Genomic DNA, 19,596 nt, shown 5'->3' with positions numbered 1-19,596 from the left:
ACGCGGCTCCTGACACGGCGGAAGAGGCGAGCGCCGTGTTCCGGGAAGCTTCATCAACGCGTCACGCCGACTTCGTTCGCCCCGATTCGACGGCCTGAAATATGGGGGACGCGGCCGAAAGGACCGGGACGGGATACCCGACGACCTTTATTGACCTGTTCCAGCTTGATTTTTATGGGACGAGCCCCGATATCTGTTTCTTTCGAGAGACTCCTCGACGGATCTACGAGCTCCAGGCAATTTATTTAACGAAGCCTAAGTTAAGAAGATCCTTCAGGTGACTCCGACAGAAACTCATTTCCATACGGTGGTCGCGAGTCATGCTACCGAAAACAGTCATTCCATACGCAAGCACAAGACGAATAAAAACTCTTGTTCAATAGTATCACTTTTCGAACTAATTTTTCTCGAAAACGGAGCCTTAAATGAAATAATAAGTTTTGTCTTATCTTTGCACGAAGATTCACCCTCCTCCCAGTTGTACTACTAGTCATGTCTACACATCATCACTGACATGGTAACGTGTCATAGTTATGCATGCTCGAAAATATACAGTCATCATGAATTCGTAACTCGTAAAGTCGATGAACATGCGAAAGACAAATCCATTTCGCATGATAATCTAAACTATATAGTCTGAACTAATATAGTCGTTCCAAAGATCCAAGTTCACAGTGCAAAATAGATCTGTCAGCGCTATGGATTGCACAAATTAAGAACGAAAATTAGTCAACGCAACTTGTTCTACGTTTTGCCACAGTGTCTTATAAAGTACTGCAACACGAGTCACACGAAGTTTAGGAGTAAACGAAAGAATTCGGAAAGGCAGGTGCAAGACGGTAAGCCGAAGCGTTGACTCGCGCCACTCGTGCCCGAATTTAGGGGCACGTGGCGACGATAAAACAGCGCGCCGCTAACCAGGCCGTTGCCGAGGCAAATGCGGTTGTTTAGACGTCTAAAAACGCGCTCGTGCCATCCATCGCGGCGGTGGCCCGAGGAAAAGGAACCCATTACTCCGGATCTCGGCGATCTCCGCGTTTCACTCTCTGTGCGACCGCTTTTTATTCAGATTTCACGGACGGAGAAAACAGGCTGTCTGAGAGGCACTGCTCGCGGGCCAGATAAGGGGTCGTTTAGATTGACCACTCGTCCTCAGGATGGCCCTAAAGCGTCCCGTTTACCATCTCCGCGCCATCAAATCTCTTCCCTACATCTCCGACCTCCGCGCATGTGGAAACGTTACGCGCACCGCTCTCCTTCCGTTCCCCGTCTCTTAATCCTCTTCCCCCCGTCGTGGACTCGAGAAAACCCGTCGTTTGCGACCGCGGAACCCGGGCTATAGTTTTCTATCTTCGGGATTCATGGATCTCCCCGTACGACTGCTTTAACGCGTAGCGAGTCGTATATGCCGCAATTTCGACTTTAACTTATACGCAGCCTAATATACCGGACAAAGATATAGCGTGTTCCATTTGCTTTAAACAGCTCCAATGTCTTCCTCAGTTTTTATGACGCGCAGCAACAGATGAGCAAACATGGGTTCGGATTGAACAGGCAGGCATTATGATTAGGCCGCAGATTTTATGGAGAGAATGTGTTACTACCTCCTAGACTGCAGGCTTTTATGCGGAATAAAAATTATTTTCGTTGATTATAGAAGCCAGAAGTTACATCGTGATATATTTTTCGTGACGCTAACATTTTATATTTTTAAATTCTTCCAGTGCTAAAAATGCGTAAAATCCGCAATTTATTCTTATGTGCAATCATTATGGTATTTCTCGATTAATGCTCTAATAATTTAGTCTGAAATCTACTTTCAAGTGTCAATGATTGTAATCGAGGTCTCCAAAGTTACGAGCGAGTCATAAGAAGCTGAACGAACAGTATCTCGGATATCCTGATGAACTCAAAGTAACCGGCGCTTCATATCACTATGATACTCTTGGATTTTATCAAAATATCTGTTAATGAGACGAAGCAAGCGTCGCACCGAACCGCGACAGTAAAACGCGCGTGGCAAACAGAAAGTCGACATCAGAGAAACCTCGCACAAGGTTTCAAATTTCTTTAAACGTCTTCGGGAGCAGTATAATCGTCAAGAGAATGAAACGGTCGAAGGAGAAATCTGGTAGGTGTACTGGGGACAGAGAGAGAGAGAGAGAGAGAGAGAGAGAGATGGATAGAGAGAGAGAGAGGGAGAGAGAAAGAGAGAGGAGAAAGGGAGGGAGAGCTCGAAATTTGTATCCGCGAGAAATAGAATACGCGAGTGGTTTATGGGTTTACGCCGCGGGAGGATTCACGGGGTCCGTCCGGCATTTTTTATATTCCTATGGTCTTTTCTCTCGTTTCTCCGCGCGCACGGGCTCGCCGTCCGCGCCGTGGGGGCTCGCCGTGTGCGCGGAATTTGAATCCTCTTGTAATAAAATCCGGGCTTTATGCGACGGCCGGGCAGAGTCGCGCGCGCTCCTGCAGCCCGCGCGCATTTACCTACGAAAAGGTGAAATGTATACAGGTACGTTCCGCCTATACAGTCGTGTCGCTGATCAGGTATAAAGCGCCGGTGACCACTCGGCTGACCACCGCGTCCCGCACGGCAGATGTAAATAATACCACGAAATTGCTACCAGCCTCCGTCCACCTTTCCCTCCCTCTCCCTTTCTCTCTCTCTCTCTCTCTCTCTCTCTCTCTTTCTCCGTCTCGCTCTATCCGTCAGTCGCACTTCTTATTTTCTGCATTTTAATTCCCCCGGTCCCGGCAAACCGGCTCGAAATTATGATTAATCGAGCCGGCCGTCTCCCTTCATTTTCGGCGGATAGCGATCCCCTGTCTTCCGCGCTTTATGAGATTGTCGCAAGCTTCGGATTCGCCTGTACACCATTTTGCCGGTTCCGCGGTCCGCATTTTAACCAAACTTTCTAGTCGTCTGCATTCATTAAAATCGATCTTATCACGATTTCCTTTTCCATGTAAAAATGCGTCGAATTTTTGTCGATTGCATCGATAATTAAGGTAATGTGGAAACATATGGATTAATGGAAAAGCAGCTGATTAGGATGAAAACGTAAGCTTAAAATAACCGAGGTAAAGTATATGTAAAAGTAGTGTAAATAGTGATCTAATATTTTCACGAGGGTCATATTATATCTTTCGAAGAAACATTACTTTTTCTATTCTAGGTATATTAATTCATATACATTATTCACTTATAAAATACTGTTAACTACAATACAAAAAGTTTATAAAAGACTTGTCAGATACACGTTACAAAATACATTTTTAGAATTCCATAGACATTTTTTGACCCTCCCTTAAGCATACCAGGGTTAATACTTTTTTGAAATTTATCCAAATACTTTCCTTATACATTACTATATTATAAAAAAAACAAACCAGATCGTATAGATAATGCGTTTTGAGATAAAAAAACGAGTTCAACATTTATTATTTGAGAAGATTCAGGAAACTACTGGAACATCAGTATTTCACTTTTGTTGCTCGTTTCGGACTAAATGGAAAAAGAGACTCGGTTTCGGCTCCGGTATGCTCGCAATGCACACGGCGAAAAGATTCCGACGGAAGAGGGGGGAGGGGGCAGGGAATGACGCGGGAAGGAACGGGGCCGGTGCAGTTCTGCGAGTCCTCCGGTAATTTGTAATTCGCAGGTGGGAAGCGGAGAGATGCGAGATACCGGGAAGATTTAGTGGAGAGGAGTGCGGCGAACGAGCAGACATGCCGTGGCTTGTCGAGGGGTTTTTGCAAACGATGTACCGATGTCGTGCGTGACTTTAACGAGACGACATTTAGTATGCACCGGTTGAATTTTCCACGCGGTTTTCTTTGCTATCCTGCCTAGCGATTGCCTGCCTCGTCCTTCGAGCAGGAGGCTCGTAGACTTATTGCGCCTCGATGGCTGCTTATTCAATTTTGTAACGAAAATGAGTCGTTGCGAATTGCTGCTAGAAATTCAATTATTTATTACCCTGATGTTCCTTTTAGTTTTACGTTAGGCAAATATTGAAGAACGGATAGTTATATCGTCTCTGCAGGTTTATATTGCCTGCATATTCTTCCAGGGTAAAATTAACCTTTGCAGATTGTTTCGCAAAAATTGAAAAACATACGCATTGTTCAGTTAAAAGATCGCTACCAGATTCAACGGCAATTTAAAAGCGACTTTGTATCTTGGCAAGCCTCGCGTTACAAAAGCGTGCAAGCCTTCTTTTTCGACAAAACTATCGACAGAACCGCATCCCCCTCCGTGAAATTCGAGCACCGATAGCCATCGTTCGTTTCCCCTCGTGTCGTTCGCCGCGTCCGTCTAAAGTCAATCGATCGTCTCGAACCTCGATGAAATCGGATCATCTAATCTCTCGTTAAGCGTCAGTCGTTGATGCAGAGGGTGGTGCAAGCGACCAGGCGGGTGTATAATTACTCGGAACGGGGTGGTGTTGAGGGGGGAGGGAGGGTGTGGAGCAAGGGACGGCGGGAGGACGGTGACGTTGATAGCGAAGTCGAAGTAAATCGGATTACTCGGATATCATCTGCGTAATGTATGTATGCAGGCATGTATACACGGAGCGGTGCGTCGGGAGACGAGGGACACGGGGGTGGCAAGCGGTGTGCGCTTCCTCCACGCTCCAGAGGAACAAGGGTGCAGATAAAGGGTGCAGTGCACGCGCGGGAAATGTCCCGGCTACGACATGTTTTTCTAGACAATTTGTTCGGCAACATTAATCACCGGGAACGCCACGAAATAAGCAGAGGGGCGCAACACCGGGGAGGGTCGACGCACCGAAGGACGTCATGCTTCCTCTCCTTTATCCCGGCTCCCGTGCAAGAATGCAACACAGCCGGGGGATTGTCGATTATTTGATTCGCACGACCCCTTTGTGCTCGGCTCTTACTTAAGATTCCGTTTTCTTTTCACCATTGTGCTCCAAACGCAATTTTTCTTGTAGAAGTTGACCCTACCCACTTGACCTACGACTTTACCCATAAATTTTATAATTACAAATTCACCTGTAATGTCGGCATTTATGCTTAAATTCTTGTAATTGATTGTTATGTCCATTTAAAAAAATTCTATATAAAACCTTCGTCACTAGTCCGACTAAATATTTAGCCGAAAATGGTTGAAAATTTGCCAAAGTCTCTACAATATACTCATATAATTAATTTTTATGAATTCCGCGAAATATTTCTCAAATATTTAAATCTGTTTTCGAAGTAGAAATATTTCCAGTCTACTTACGAAATAATATTCCCCCCCCGAATGCGACTACACCTCGCGAAATAACTTAATGATCAGCCATTCCGAAAATACGAAGCAGAATTGATCGCGCGGTACTCGCCCCCCGCAAAAAAGAACACCATGCTCGCATCGGCAACGGTACAAGAAGTAAAAAAAAAAAGAAAGAAAAGTATGAGTTCTCCGTACGGTATGCGAAAATTGCCTTCCTTATCGAGCACGAGCTCGTAACTCCGCATTAATCCGCTCTTATATATTAAGCCGCGTGCACTGGCCGCGTTTGCGAACCAGCTGCACCGGCCCCGTCCCCGGAGCAACACCACCTTCGCATCCACCACCCCCGCATCCGTGCAGGAAACTACGAGACGCGGCACACAATACCGTGAGATGATTATCTGGAAAACTAATTTCACCGATGCGCGCGCGTGTTATTACTGTTCGCCACCCCCCCGGTGCCGCACCCCTCCCGACCACTTGGCCATCCCCCTTGTAGACGCTTTCATTGCAGGTGTTACGTTGCACTTGGAGAAAGAAATTATTAGTTGCGAAAAGGACGTTGCAGCGCGTGCTTCGCTTTTTCTACGAACAGAAGTCCGTGTAAATACAATTCAGTTGCATCCATCGAGTTACTTCGTTGGGTCGATTTTAGGAACTAAATATTTTTAATAGCACCCTACCGTGATTGCAGGAATAATTAGTACCTCGCATGTTGACTATCTCGTACAAGCTTCGCGTAATCGTTTGAACCCACCCCAGGTATTAAATCTGCAGTTTTTCCGACAGTCTCGGCAGAAAAAAAACGATTCAATCTCGTTTCTAATGTGCCCGGACGTAGGAGGTGGTCTGAAAACCTAAATAATCAAGGGGGGGTTGATCCGGCGTATCGAAGCTTCGCCGGGAACCTCCGACCCGTGACGGCGCCAGGCATTTGTCTCGAGATAACAACGAAACGGACCGCAATTCCACGGAATCAGCCCGCGCGTCGTGGAGCGGTCCGCAGCCAATCTACTTATCGGCACTTCGAATGTATTCCACGCGATGGTTTGCTTCCTGCCCCCGTCGGCCACCCGCACCCTCGCGGCGAATATAACGGCCGACAATTTCCTATAAGTCCGGCGTTCGCTCTGGTCCGGTCTGACGGGGAAACTTTCGACGTTGAATTCCGCCCGACGCCCACACGCCGCGCGCATACATCCGTGCACGCACGTACGCCGCTGGGCTATTTGTAATTTTCATTATCTCCGCGTAAAGGGGAACATTTAGCCGTCTCGGCACGTAGGGAGTTAATAGGGGAACCGGCCCTTGGGGGTGCGGCTTCGTTTTTGGCTCCGTTACGCCACGCTCCCTATTCCCGTTCAGCGTACACGCTCGCCTCGCTCGGTGGTCCAGGTGATTCGCCAGGACCAGGAATCACGACCACCGGCCGTTCCTCGTTATACATCTTCCTGCGGGAGAGATCGATAGTTTCCTGTTTCGATAATTTGGCTGGACGTGATACATCGTCCTCCTTGGGAAACACCGCGACGCTTCGTTCCGGAGGATTTAGGGGCACGTGCTGCTGCCTGCGAACGTGCCCGCCGCGATTATTAAGATACGGGTATCTGGACGTTTTGTTCATTCCGCGAACACTAGATTTTCAGAGTAATCTGTTCTGTTAACTAAAAACTTCTTCATATTGCGCAAAAGGTTGTACATCGATTAGAAATCGGTTAGAAAAGCGTCAAGTCCGCAGCCCAGCGATTTTGTTCTATCAACTATTTAGCACAAGAATATCCACAAAAGGTTCCATAAAAATGTTGTAAAAAGAACACGGAATCTAAGGCCAATACAGCTAAACAAAGATGCACTTCTATTTTGAATAGCTAGCTAGAAAAATTGTTTATGTACGGACGCAAGGGGAAGATCGACAATAAGACGATTTAAATGAAGAATCGTAGGATGAAAGACGCCGACAAGAATGTATCCAATTAAAGGGAAAGCGAAATTCTAGACTCGTCGAACGGCAGACCAATACGTTAGACGGCGAGATCGCGATTCCAGTCGGTCGTTTGTTGATTCAGCACGCGACACCAGACGCCGTTTCTGGACGCAACAACAATTTCCTGAAATCTGACGAAATTGGCCCCCAAGGCCGTGGGCGAGCGGCGCGCGGGGGTGGGCCGGGACGGCCGCGTAACGGCGTTTATTGGCTGCTTTAAGGCCGTTTCTATGCTCGACACATTGTCGCTAAATAACGCGCGCGCGCGCAAGAGAGAGAGAGAGAGAGAGGGCCCACCCCCTCTGCACCCTCGGCGAACGCTCGTTTCTACTCGACGCGTACGTGCCATCCCACATGGTCGACGGAGCACACACGAGCCTGATCGCACACGCTGCGAAACGGAACGGTGTGAGACAACGAAAGCTCTGGAGCTTCCGTGGGAGATACGAGTCGGCCAATATGCGGGCCAAAGCCTTTGAGATTCGACGGAGGCGATTGGAAGTCGTCGATGACCGGCTTCTTCCTCCCTGTTTCGCAATCCTCCGGAGAGAGAACAGCGTCGTAAAGGGATTAGGTGGACGCGAGGAAAGAATTGCGGGGGTCGGGTATTTGCATCGGCCGGCCATAAATCTAATACACTATTTTCGAGATGGTACGGTCTTCGTCTGCCCGGCCAAGAGAACGCCGAGCCTCGCATAAATACCGACCGAGTTTCATACTCGAGGAATTCCTGGCTTTTTGGCGTCCCCCGGAGCCACGGTATTTAACCGTAGACGGGTTTGCTAGGTGGTTCTACTCGGTTAACGAGATGGAAATAAGGAGGCACGAACGAAGGCGAAGCTTGAGTCAAGCAAGACTCGAACGAACATATCTTTTAATGAATTTCTTTGCGAGTTGATTATAATCTTTTTCATTTTGTGTTCTGCGAGACAAGATATGTGTGCACGATTTTATGAAATTTTATATGCGCGAATTCTGCATCGGCCACTTTGCGAAAACTGTTTCGGAAATAAATTATGGAAATAAGTTAGTTGTGTTCCACTTTAGCCGAGAGAATATTGCACGCTTGCCGCCTGCGAGTTGTGCAACTGTTTCTACCATTGCGAAACGGTAAAAATGGTCTTGTATTACAGAGAGAACGCTAATTCAGCCGAGAAGGTGAAAAACGGCGGTAATCCGACACAACTCCGTTCGATATCGTACCTCAGCCCCGGACATATTAAGAAGCGAAGCATAAAGCAATTTTCTATCCATTGTTCCCCTTCGGCAGCCATTATATCCGAGGACGCGACGCCCAACACCTATCCCACACTCGAGCGGAGACGCGTAACGGCGCGGCTACGAAAGGGTTGAAACGCGACCCCTGCTCCTGGCGTCGCCACAGAGGAAGAGAGAGGGCGTACGAGGGGTGCAGGGGCGAGAGGCGGACAGAGGGGGGTAATTCTCATTTGGGTGTAATCGCGCTCGCAAAACTCCATCACACTTTCCTAATAGAGGCCACGGGGGAACGCACGCCGGTCGAATGGCTGTTCGGACGCGGCCTTTATGCCGGCTTCAACGTTACATTTCCGTCAGCGTTGTGTACGTGCGTCGACGAGCCTGCATCCGGGACGGCGTAATGGGGGACACGCATTGATAATAGAGATGACAGCCGAGATGCTCTCCCGGGGGCTGAGCGCGATTGTTTAAATGCCGTGGTCGGCTTGGGAATTCGCAGCGACTCCATTCACCGATTCACTTGCAGAGTATCGGATAGAGAAAGCTTAAGGACATTGGGAAACGTATGCGAAACTCTTGATTTCTGATCGGCAGACCGCGAATCTTATCCATTTATGAAAACAATAGCAACGTGAAATATAAAATGGGATGAATAGACGAAGTATTAAAGCACACGCGCATGTAATTTTTAAATGAATAAAATTATTAAAAGAAAAGATGCGTGTTTAGTCAATTCTCAATTTTTTAAATTGACGAAGAAAATTTTTATCTTGCTTAAAATTACGTAGTATATTGATTAGGATTGAATAAGTGATCTGGGGTCGTAGTGTGAAATAAATGAACACCTTTTACACTCTGGCGCAAATAAAAGACCTACGGTGAACGTCTTTAAGACGTCTTATTTCAATTAATCTTCTTCAAAGAAATTAAAAATGTTTCTTTAAAATTAAAAATTAATTTCAAAATGGTTCTTCGTGTTATCTTAGTATATTACAAGGTACAGAGAACGGACGTTATCAATTTTCTTTTTATCGATTATAGATATAATCACCGACAATGTTGCAATTGTTGAATATTTTGTCTACTTCCGGGAAGGAAATTACAAAATATGTCATACTATCAAAAATATATTAGAAAAATATGAGTAATATCGTCCAATAAAAAACATAAAAAAAGTTCTTGTTTGTGAACATTGCCTTTCTTTCTTTCTTTCTGTTTTTGAAGGTTTACTATCTTTCATTTGCAATGGTGAAATAATTTCGATAGATCGATAGAGTCAAAAATGGAGAACAGTATGCAGAAAATGCAAAAGACAGTGTTTTGCATATTTGTTGAAGGTAGCTTTGCGCGATTGAAGCGATGCACGGATGGAGCGTGGAGAGAGAGACAACGGGAGAAAGAGAGTAAGCACAGGTGGGGCTGGATCGAGATTATCGGCGAAGAACCGAACCGGAAACCGGTATCCCGAGCACGAAGCTCCTCCATCACTCTGCGCGGAGCGGGTTACGCCGCCATTGCTCGCACGACGTCTACGTAGCAAACATCCGCGCGCAGTTTCCGGAACGGTGCCCTCCGCCGTGTCCTTCTCCACCTCTTCTACCACCACCACCATCGCGCACTCCTCCTACGATCACCTCCGGACCCAATGGATGCACCATCGACATGGTCCACCTATAACTAAATCCACGGGAGCTCGGTACACGCGTAAGAACGCGGATTGCTTGACCTTTGCGGCTGCTGCAAAGCCTGGGTGGCCATCCATTCGATCACACGAATCCGAGAAAACTCATTTCTATATCATGAATAGACCACCATGTATCCCCTTGCACTGCGATTTCTTTCACGGATACGTTGATTAGGACTTCTCTGTTATTAATTAATTCTTACTCAAAAAAGGAAATTTATTGACAACATGGGTAACAGAAAAGTAGAATTTGATTTCGATTTAACCCTCGCAAGGCGGCAGCTTTGTTAATTTTGACCCAAAGTATTCAAATCGTTCACTTAATTGCTCAATTATCGGCAATTAAATAAATTATTGTTACCTTATAAATATCAGAAAAGCTAGCACGTCTGCAGGAAATATGTACAAAAATATTTTTTCAAAAATTACTGAAACGAATTTGTTAGAAACGATAGTAGAGTTGTCAGAATTGTCCGCTGTCCGAGGGTTAATAGACTCGAGTAACTTCCACGTTTATCGACTTATGTTCCAAAAGTTGGCACGGAGAATAGCTGACAATATTGTTAAGCAGATCCTACAAATTCGCGGAGCCAGTTTTAGAAAAGTCGATCAATATTAAAATTAGCGGGGAATTAGAGAAACGACACTTGGATTAAAGTAGCGATACAACGAATCGATTTTACGTTATGTTAGGGCAAAAATAACACGCCATCGGGCTGGTATGAATTATTAATGGAGCGATAACTGCCGTAAATAGAACTGATCAGTTTTCGATTGAATTTGTTTCGTCGATATCCGCGATTAACCGGTACAGAACGGTGCGGGCGAGTACTATGAATGTCGGCGAGTCTCGGATAAAGCACACGTCTGGCGGGAAGAGATTCGTTTCTTCTTCTTGTTCGAGGACTGGAGGTCATTCCCCATGAAAGAAACATAGCGGAATCGCAATTGTGTTCCGTAGGAAGGATACGGGACGAAGCGGAGAGAGAGAGAGAAGGCGACGCGGGAGAAGAAAAACGCCCAGACGTCGCAATTACGGGACAAAGATCAGCGCGCCGGAAGGGATAACGAGCCCCAGAAAGGGATAGCTGTGCGCAGGGGTGTACGTCGCGCAAGTAAATAGGCGAATTCGGTCGGGCGTGGATGGCTTAGTTGCCGCGATGGCACACCTGTGGAGCAAATTTACGAAATGTTTACGAGCGTCTGAAGGGGCGTACGCCCCCGGCTCGGCCCCGCCACCCCCCGGATGGTACCCTTCGGGAGCACAATGCCGCGTCATTCGGTATTATTACATCGTCGCTATCACCATCTCGCGGAAGCAACAGGGACAACCGAATCCACTCTCTATCTCTACTTTCCGCGCTCCATCTTTCCCCGCTGTTGTTGCGCCGCGCGCGGCGTCGCATTTTCACAGTCGAACGTTTTCATTCCTCTGCCTGCACGGGTCTCTTTTACATTTTCGCGTCGACACGGCAGAAATTACCATCCTCGACAATTCCCGTTTCTTTCCTCGCACACTTCTGTTTCGGCCGCGCTGCGTTTGCTAACGAATAATTTTCTGTGCCGATGTAAGAAATTCTATATCTAAAAATATGAATCGAGTTTCTGGTCTTGTATATTTTAAAAATAATATTTTAAGTATTCAGATTTTATACGTTCGCAATCGTACAATGTTACTTAAGCCGAAAAATGGAAGGAGGTCTAGGACGATTAGTCTGTAGATATACGATACTTGTTTCATGTATTAATGGTTAATTTTAAACAACAATTCACAGCATGCTTTTACATTTTTCCGGTCGAGCGACAAGTAAACTAATAATTATTGTCATCTGCAATAAATGAATAGACTTTGTAAAAATTAAGGAAGATGGAAGATTCAGGGCGCAGAGGGTTGAGGTAGGTCGCAAGGGGGTAAAGTCCTGGATCGGTCACGGGTGTACCTAACAATTATCAGAGTCTCAAACGACTCCTTCCCAGAGCGACCCCGCCCATCGGCTTGAAGCAGCGTTATCCCCGAATTTATAGTTCCCTTTTCCACACCTTGGTACCTTATTAGTTGTGCCAATCGACTGGCCTTTAACCGGGCTACGGTATCTATTTAAAAGGTTCCTCGGCAGGAATGGATTGTCGGCTGGAAACGCCTCGGCCGGCCACGGTCACATTTTACTCGCCGAAAAAAGCCGACGTATATATAGCTGTATCAATTACAACGGTGTATTCCGGTGCGCGAGCGCGCAAGGGAGATTGGCCTTCTCCCGTTTCTCTTTTCCCTCCCCCTCTCGCTCTCTCTCTCTCCCTCTCTCTCTCTCTCTCTCTCTCGCCCTCTCGCGCCGCCGTACGGCCCCGCTTTTTCTCTCCCGGTCTCTCCTTCCCACCCTGAGTTATGAATGTGCCCAATTACATCTTAAAAGCTGTGCTCCATTAATTTTCACAGCTGCTGCCGCTTAATTGGGAGCCCAGCCTGATAATAAACCCCGAAGCTTGCACCCGGGGCCCACTACTGCGTTTATGGTATGCGAACGGCACGAGAGACGCGGAGGATGGGGAAGAGTTGACGTCTTCGCAAACGATTGCATCGATCGGCCCCGCCGGTTTTACCCTCCTCTCTCGCAACGGTGTCGTTCGGTTTTACGACTCTGACCTTGATTCCTGCGACCGTCACCCCGGGTAACCGCGAAATCAGCCGCTTTAAAACGATACTTCCGCGTGCGACGGGGTGAGGTCCGCGATATTCGATCATCGCGACTGGAAACACTCGTTTCGAGGCAACTCGCTGCGGACCTTCGAAATTAATGGAATTATACGTGGATTCTATTGTTCAAATCCATTACGATACTTTTCTGAGAGATTATATTCTTAGAGGACACTTTTTTCTTGGTAATCATAACTTGTAATGTTAACTTGCAAAGAACCAACGTTTTTGTATACCATATTTTAATAATACTGACTAGCATGTTTTTGGCAACTGGTAATATTTAAGTGCATTATTTCATGATCTCCAAATTATTTAAAATTTATTAATGAAAGGATAAAATAGAATCACCGGTGATTGACGCGGTCCGAACGGAAAATATAGTGTCAAATAGCGTTGACTGACATGGCGCTTAACCTGTTAAAAACACAGATGGCTGAAGCTTACAGTTACGTGCACACAAATTTGAAGCTAATGAAATAAAGGAAATTGAGGAAAATAAGCGAAGTACGTCTGTCTGGCTACAGGCTGGATGATACCACTTCTCAAATATTCGACCGTCCAGGAACTTTCCCCCAACTTTTCAGGTAAGTTTAAAGACAAACTGTCACTTGATAATTTTATAACTAACATATAGAAATAGTCTGAATGTTCTCGACAAGCCCTTGGAATCTTTCAAAGATGTCTCGTAAAGCTAGAATGTATCTTCACAAGAGGTTCCATCGACTTGATATAAAAATCTGGATATCCTACAATAATCCCAGCCCAGTGCACGCTATTACCCGGCGAGGCATGAACATAAACAAATACCCGGCGCGGAATTAAAGATCCATCCGCATCGGCGATACGAGAGCAATAAATTCGGCGAAGGTTCTTGCGATGCTCGGCTCGGCATGGAGCGCCACTCGCGTCCATTCCGAGCGACAATAAAACGTCCCCGTACAACGGGTCGCGGGTCGAATAATCCGCGGTGACGACGTCGAAGGGCGCATTTCCATAGATCACAGCCATCGCGCCGGCCTCGAGGATGCCGCGTCCGCGGACGCAACAATGACGCGGTCGGCGGCGAGGTCCGCGCTCGCGTTCCATAAATCGGCTCCTCTCGGGGCCCTTTTCAATAGGAATCGTTACCATCGGCAACGTTATTTCATAAAGTTTCACGGCGCGGCGCGGCGGCGGCGAGCCGAGCGGGTCGGAGACGAATAAATCCGGCGGGTCGGCGCGCGGCATCAAGCCGGCATTAAAAATAACTGATAGGGTCGTGGCCGGCGATTTGCATGCGCTCGTTACTCGGCCGTGCACGAGCTCGTCTCTCTCTTTCTCTCTCTCCCTCTCTCACACCATACACGCACATACTCCCTCTCTCCACCTCTTTCTATCTCTCCGCTAGCAACGAGGGAAAAAACCGGCGGAGAACCGGCGCGGGAACGGCAAGGCTCGAACCATCATCGCATACCTGCTAATACCGGCAATATCTTGCGCCGCGCGAATGCGATGCGTCGCGGCGCGGCGCGGCGCGGATCGAAGCGGAAATTCCGAGCGCGAGCGGATCGCCTCAAAGCCCGCGCGACTTTGCACGGCTCTGCGCAGGCCGCTCCACCCACCGCGACTAAACATCTCTCCGTCGGCTTGCGAAACGTCTCGCGGTAATATTACCCGAAGCAAACGACCAGGTAAGCCGTGGCCGCGCCACCCAAGTGGACCTTGTTAGCACGGATATCCCCGGCGACGCACCACCCAGAAACCGGAGGAGCGTGCACACCGACGCGTACAGTAACGAGAAGAAGCGGCGGGGGAAACCGGGGGCCGCGGCTCGCTCGCTCGCTCGCTCGCCCGCTTGCTCGCGGGTAAATAGAGATTCTCCTTTGTGGCTTCATTATCGAGATAAAGCCGCGGTTCCGGCGAGGAACGCCGCCCGGAGTCTATTGTGATACCACCAAAGGGGTACGCGATCCCGGTCAGCGATGCGCGCGTTCACTGAAATTCACCTGGAATTCGGATCGTGGGAAATTCGGTGAACTCTCCTAGGGGATTACTAACGCGAAGAATATTCCGCGTATTGTTCTAATATCGTTGCCAGGGCTCTGCAAAAAGTTTTGATCTCCGAGCAAGGTTGTTAACACGTTCGCTACCAGGTTATGTTAAGTAAATCATAGTCAGCGATGAATAAGTCCTTATTTGACGTGGTTGTTTCTAGGATATATTTCTAGAATTGCAATTATGGAAATAAATAATTCACTGTAAATATCTCCAGACAAAGAACATTCTAAAATCCGATGTGTTGTGTTCAGTTTAACAGTACAGTCCATTTACAAATTTGCCGAGACACTCTATCATAAACTAAAAAAGAACACGACCCGTACATCTGTGACACTGATCTCCGCGAACCATTTCGAGACGTCAGTTATAAACGAAGCGAACATCGACTGTAGCTAACTAACTCGTCGATGGAACAAATAAAAATAAATTCGAAAGATTTCGTACGGGTGGACGCGACGTCAAGTCATTTTTCTTCAGACGCTGCGAAGCGTCGCGAGCGCACAGATGCGAGAGAGGGAACCGTGGGTTAAGAGAAACGGCAGACCCGCCGTCTGAACGAGAAGGGAAACAACGCGTCGCAGTCTGCGAACTCTAACAAATACCCGTTGCAATTACACATTACAAGTTAAGTAACACTCGGCGTTCTCGGAACAAGCGCGAACCAAACGGCTTTCCGTGGAATAACGTCGACGAAGGGGTTGGTCGGTCTCCGCGTCACGTGGAGGGCGAGATGCGGGGCGGTGTTGCGGGTTGATGCATGGGGTTGTCGCGCGTCGAGTCATGTGTCATTGAGCCGCTCGGAATCGAGAAACCGAGGTAAGTACGGTTCCCCCCGACGTTGGCCGGAATCGACGAGGAACGAGGCCCGGAGATCAGCGAAAAGAAGAAAAGGAAAAGCCTGTCTTCCGGGGGTGGGCCGAGGAGAGCGAAAGGAGGGGAGGGAGAGAGGGTAGTCGAAAGGGGAGGTGGGGCAATGGCCCGTGAACCACCGCCACGACGTAATGACGCGGCTCTCCTTTCAAAGATTGCATCGCAGGAAAAGCTCCGCGCGAAGCTGCCTCCCCCTTCTGAACCCCCTTTCTGCCCCCTCTGCCTCGCCCCCGGTTCCTTCCGCGGGAATCGATACGATGGCTCCAGGAATCCGGAGGGTTTTACGTTAAAATACTGCAGAAAATAATGGCCCGATATACCTTGGACCGTGAAAGGATCGCGCTTCGTTCGTCGCGCTTCATTCTTCTCCGCCCTCTTTCCTCTCGTTCGACGGTCTGCTCCTGTCCCTCTTCGATTCTCTTTCTCCTCCGTTCGTCTCTCTGCTCTCAGTCTCTCTCTCTCTCTCCCTCTCTTCCTCTCTGTCCCTCTCCCTCTCTACCCATCCCTCAGTACCCCGTCTCGATCCACGGGATCCACCGAATTACCATGCACGAGGAGTGCATCCCTCTAATTGCGCCTCCACCTCGATCGGCTCCGAGCGCCGCCAGGAAATTGGTAGGAAGGTAATTCATCCTGCCGGGTAGATAGCGGACACGGACGGACTCGAAGGATTCTCGAAACAAGCCGAGCCGATCCGAGCGCCCGGCTCGTCGACGGGGCTGGCTTCGTGGAATCGGATCGCGATAACGACGCTGTCACGGAACCCTTTCGTGAGCGTCAACGGTCTGTCAGATCGGCGACGACCCGCTGCCGATCCGCCAGCCGGACCCGACCACGATGCTTTTCACGCCGCCGGATTTTTGGTAATTATTCGGAGATTGCTTTATTCCACGTCCACCGGGACCGGCGATCGTGAGGGCATTTCGAAATCGACGCTCTTGCTGCTGAGACTGGGTAAACACGCAAATTCTCTGTCCCTTAGATGGAACTTTACTATCTCGGTGATAAGTGGACTTGTCTGAAGTATGATGTAAGTTTTTAGTGACAGAAGAGCAGTTGATTGTTATTCATCGATGACAAAAAATTACTATATTCATTTTATTAGAACTATTGAAATTGTTGGATTAAGTCACATTTTTGTCACTGTAAAAAACGACATGTTTTATTGTTGAATTAATTTATAGCAACACTACATTTGATTTTATTTATCTTTCTGATATATTTGTATGTACAGATTACATCTTAAGTAAAAGTGAACATTTCCGAAAATATGAATTTACGCCACTGTGATTCTATTCCCTTGAATTAGTGAAGATTTGTTACATCTACTGCCAGTAGAAATCAACTCAATGTACCAGCACGAAAATCAATATATAACATCAGTCGAATATATATCATTTATGCGTTACAGTATACAGTTTTCAGTTTTCAGCAGACGACTCTGGGAAAAGTATCCGAGGGTAATTAATTCGCCGGGCAAGACTCGATTCCGTCTCAGAAAAGAATGAACGCGGGTCGGAAGAAACACGGAAGCACAAGATAACGCGAAACTTTTAAGACGGCTGTTATTTGATTCGGCGCGAGGCTCCCCCCCCCCCCCCCCACCCGTGTTCAAAAGTTATAAGAACCAATTTAAAAATCTCGCTGGCCCCGCGCCGCCAGCCTCTCTCTCTCTCTCTTGCCGTTCACGCATCCATTCAGAAGTTAAATCCGGTAATCTTAGTTAAAAGAGGCAATTATAGAGCGGACTACAAGGAAATACGAGTGGACCGATAAGGGAAACTGATCGCTTTCCTTCTGTATTCCGTTGCGTCCGCTCGAACGCTTCGCCCCGGCCCCAAACCCCGTCGCCTTTCCTGCTCCGGTTTTTCCGTTTATTCCGGCTGGAAAATAGGAACAGCCCTCGGAGCGGTAAAAGCATCCTGGCGGTCCTTTTTCTTCCAGCGTAGCGGGTGGAACTTAAACGGCGAACTTTCCTCGCGATTTCGTGCAGGACGACGTCACACGAAGGGGGGGAGGAGGTGAGGCGGTCGACGAGGGGGGAGCAATGGCGGCGTCGGCGACGGAGGCGGGTGCAGGGTGCAGGGGGGAGGGGAGGGAGGGCGAAGTTGCGAAGACTACGACAAAAGCTCTTTCCTCGGTGTTCACCCGGCCCCACAATAATAGGCGTTTCTATTCTTGGCCGGGACGCCGTTAGCCATCTTAGGTGCGCGTCGCTTCTGGCTTTGCAGCGAGATGTTTATTTGCGCTATCTATCACGGCCGAGATAACAAGACTGTCGCGGAACTATGCCCGGTAGGTAATTACGCGGGAAATCGAAAGTAACGCGCGACTCGTCTATAAGCGGGGCCCTGCCGCCGCCGCCGACCGAACAATGAAACTTGTTCGGCGTCGTTCCTCCGCCGATGCCTTCGCCGCATTCCGCCGCCGAGACGTAAATAAATTACAAGTGACAATTGGAACGGGAAATTTTAGGCACGGTGCTGCGCAACTACGGACATGTACCCGACAGATTTGTTTAAAAAAACGGCGTTGCAATTTTAGGTCAAAATTCATATTTATAGTAATTCGAAGAAGCTGAATTTTGCTACGATGTTTAGAATGCAATAACATATAAATTCCTATTTTCTAGTTTCCGTTTCTTTAATTCAGTTACTTTGATTTTGTGAGAATTTTTTGATTCTTGGCAATTAACGTATTGATAATTTGAAAGGTAAAATGTAAGTGAATAAAGCTTTGCAAAATAATTTTATTCTTTGCATGCATCAATATAATAGGTCTACTTATTAGTGGGCAATTTATGGCTACAGACTTTTAATAGTCTTTGTTTCTGTTCATGTTATTCGGCTGTTTCATTATCCTCAATGTTTCTCTGATCTTCCACAGAAGCTTTTGACTAAGACGTTAGGTTCATTAAAGAGTGCCGTGTGTCCTGTTTCGCTTGTACAGTTTGGAGCAAATGTGACGAAAAGTATAAAGGAACATGGCAATAGAATCGAGTAGTCGCGGCTGGCCAAGATTATATCGGGGAGCGAGCGCATCGGCACGAGAGGAACCGGCGGTGCCTCTAACATTGTTCGGAATGCCAGAGTGAACGAAGCACCGAATCTGCGCACAACAGTTGCATCTGGGCTGAAACGCAGCGGAACCGTCTGTCGCGGCAAAATTCATTCCCTTCCGTCGCTCTATTTGTCTACGGATCTAGCACCGCGCCCCAAGAGGGGCGGCGAGGGGTGGCCTGGAACAGCAACCCTCTCGTTCTTCCAGGGAAACGCGTCAGCGAATCCCCGAATTCGCCGGCATTTCGGGCCTAATTTTCACGAGCCTTGGTGATCGATCACGTCACCGTCACGTTCCGCCCCGGCAAACACGGCCACGTGCATACATTTCCACGGCCCCGAAACGAGCCCCGGGCTTTTAGCTAACCTCCCTCCCTCCCTCCCCCCGCCTTTCGACCGCCACCCCGTACTCCGTCGACTGCTCCGGAAGTCCCCCTTTGGTAGAAACACGAAATGGCAACGAAGAAATTCAGCCGAGGTCCCTCGGCTCCTTATCGGCGTCGACCGATTTTTCGTGTTTACCCGCGAGGAGATGAAGTGCCGGGCAATACATCAGCGTGCGGAACGCGCGCTCGCGACCCTCCGCTGCGAGCCGCGTGCGAGCATGTTTATGTATAAGTCGCGTGCGCGGCCGCTTTCGGACAGAAACTCGACCGGCTCGGGATCGAAAGGGAACCGGGGATCGAGGGAATAATCGACGCGAACGACGACTGACAGCGCGTCGAATTAGTTTTCACGTTCCGCTGGATTATCGCCGGCGAGCGGTGCCGGGGCTCTCTGACCGCCCGCCGGCGCGGCAGAGGT

The 19,596-nt window shown here is 48.2% G+C and overlaps 1 protein-coding gene across 7 annotated transcripts in view; it reads right to left on the bottom strand.

Moving 5' to 3' along the window:
* Hth (Meis homeobox homothorax) overlaps nucleotides 1-19,596 on the bottom strand; it is a 570,441-nt gene that overhangs the window by 42,244 nt on the left and 508,601 nt on the right. The gene's annotated exons all lie outside the window — the stretch shown is intronic.

Source organism: Augochlora pura, chromosome 4 (assembly GCF_028453695.1).
Source record: "Augochlora pura isolate Apur16 chromosome 4, APUR_v2.2.1, whole genome shotgun sequence".
Taxonomy (NCBI): Eukaryota; Metazoa; Arthropoda; class Insecta; order Hymenoptera; family Halictidae; genus Augochlora; species Augochlora pura.
The sequence above is the reverse complement of the archived record's forward strand: the minus strand, read 5'-3'. Positions and strand labels throughout refer to the sequence as shown.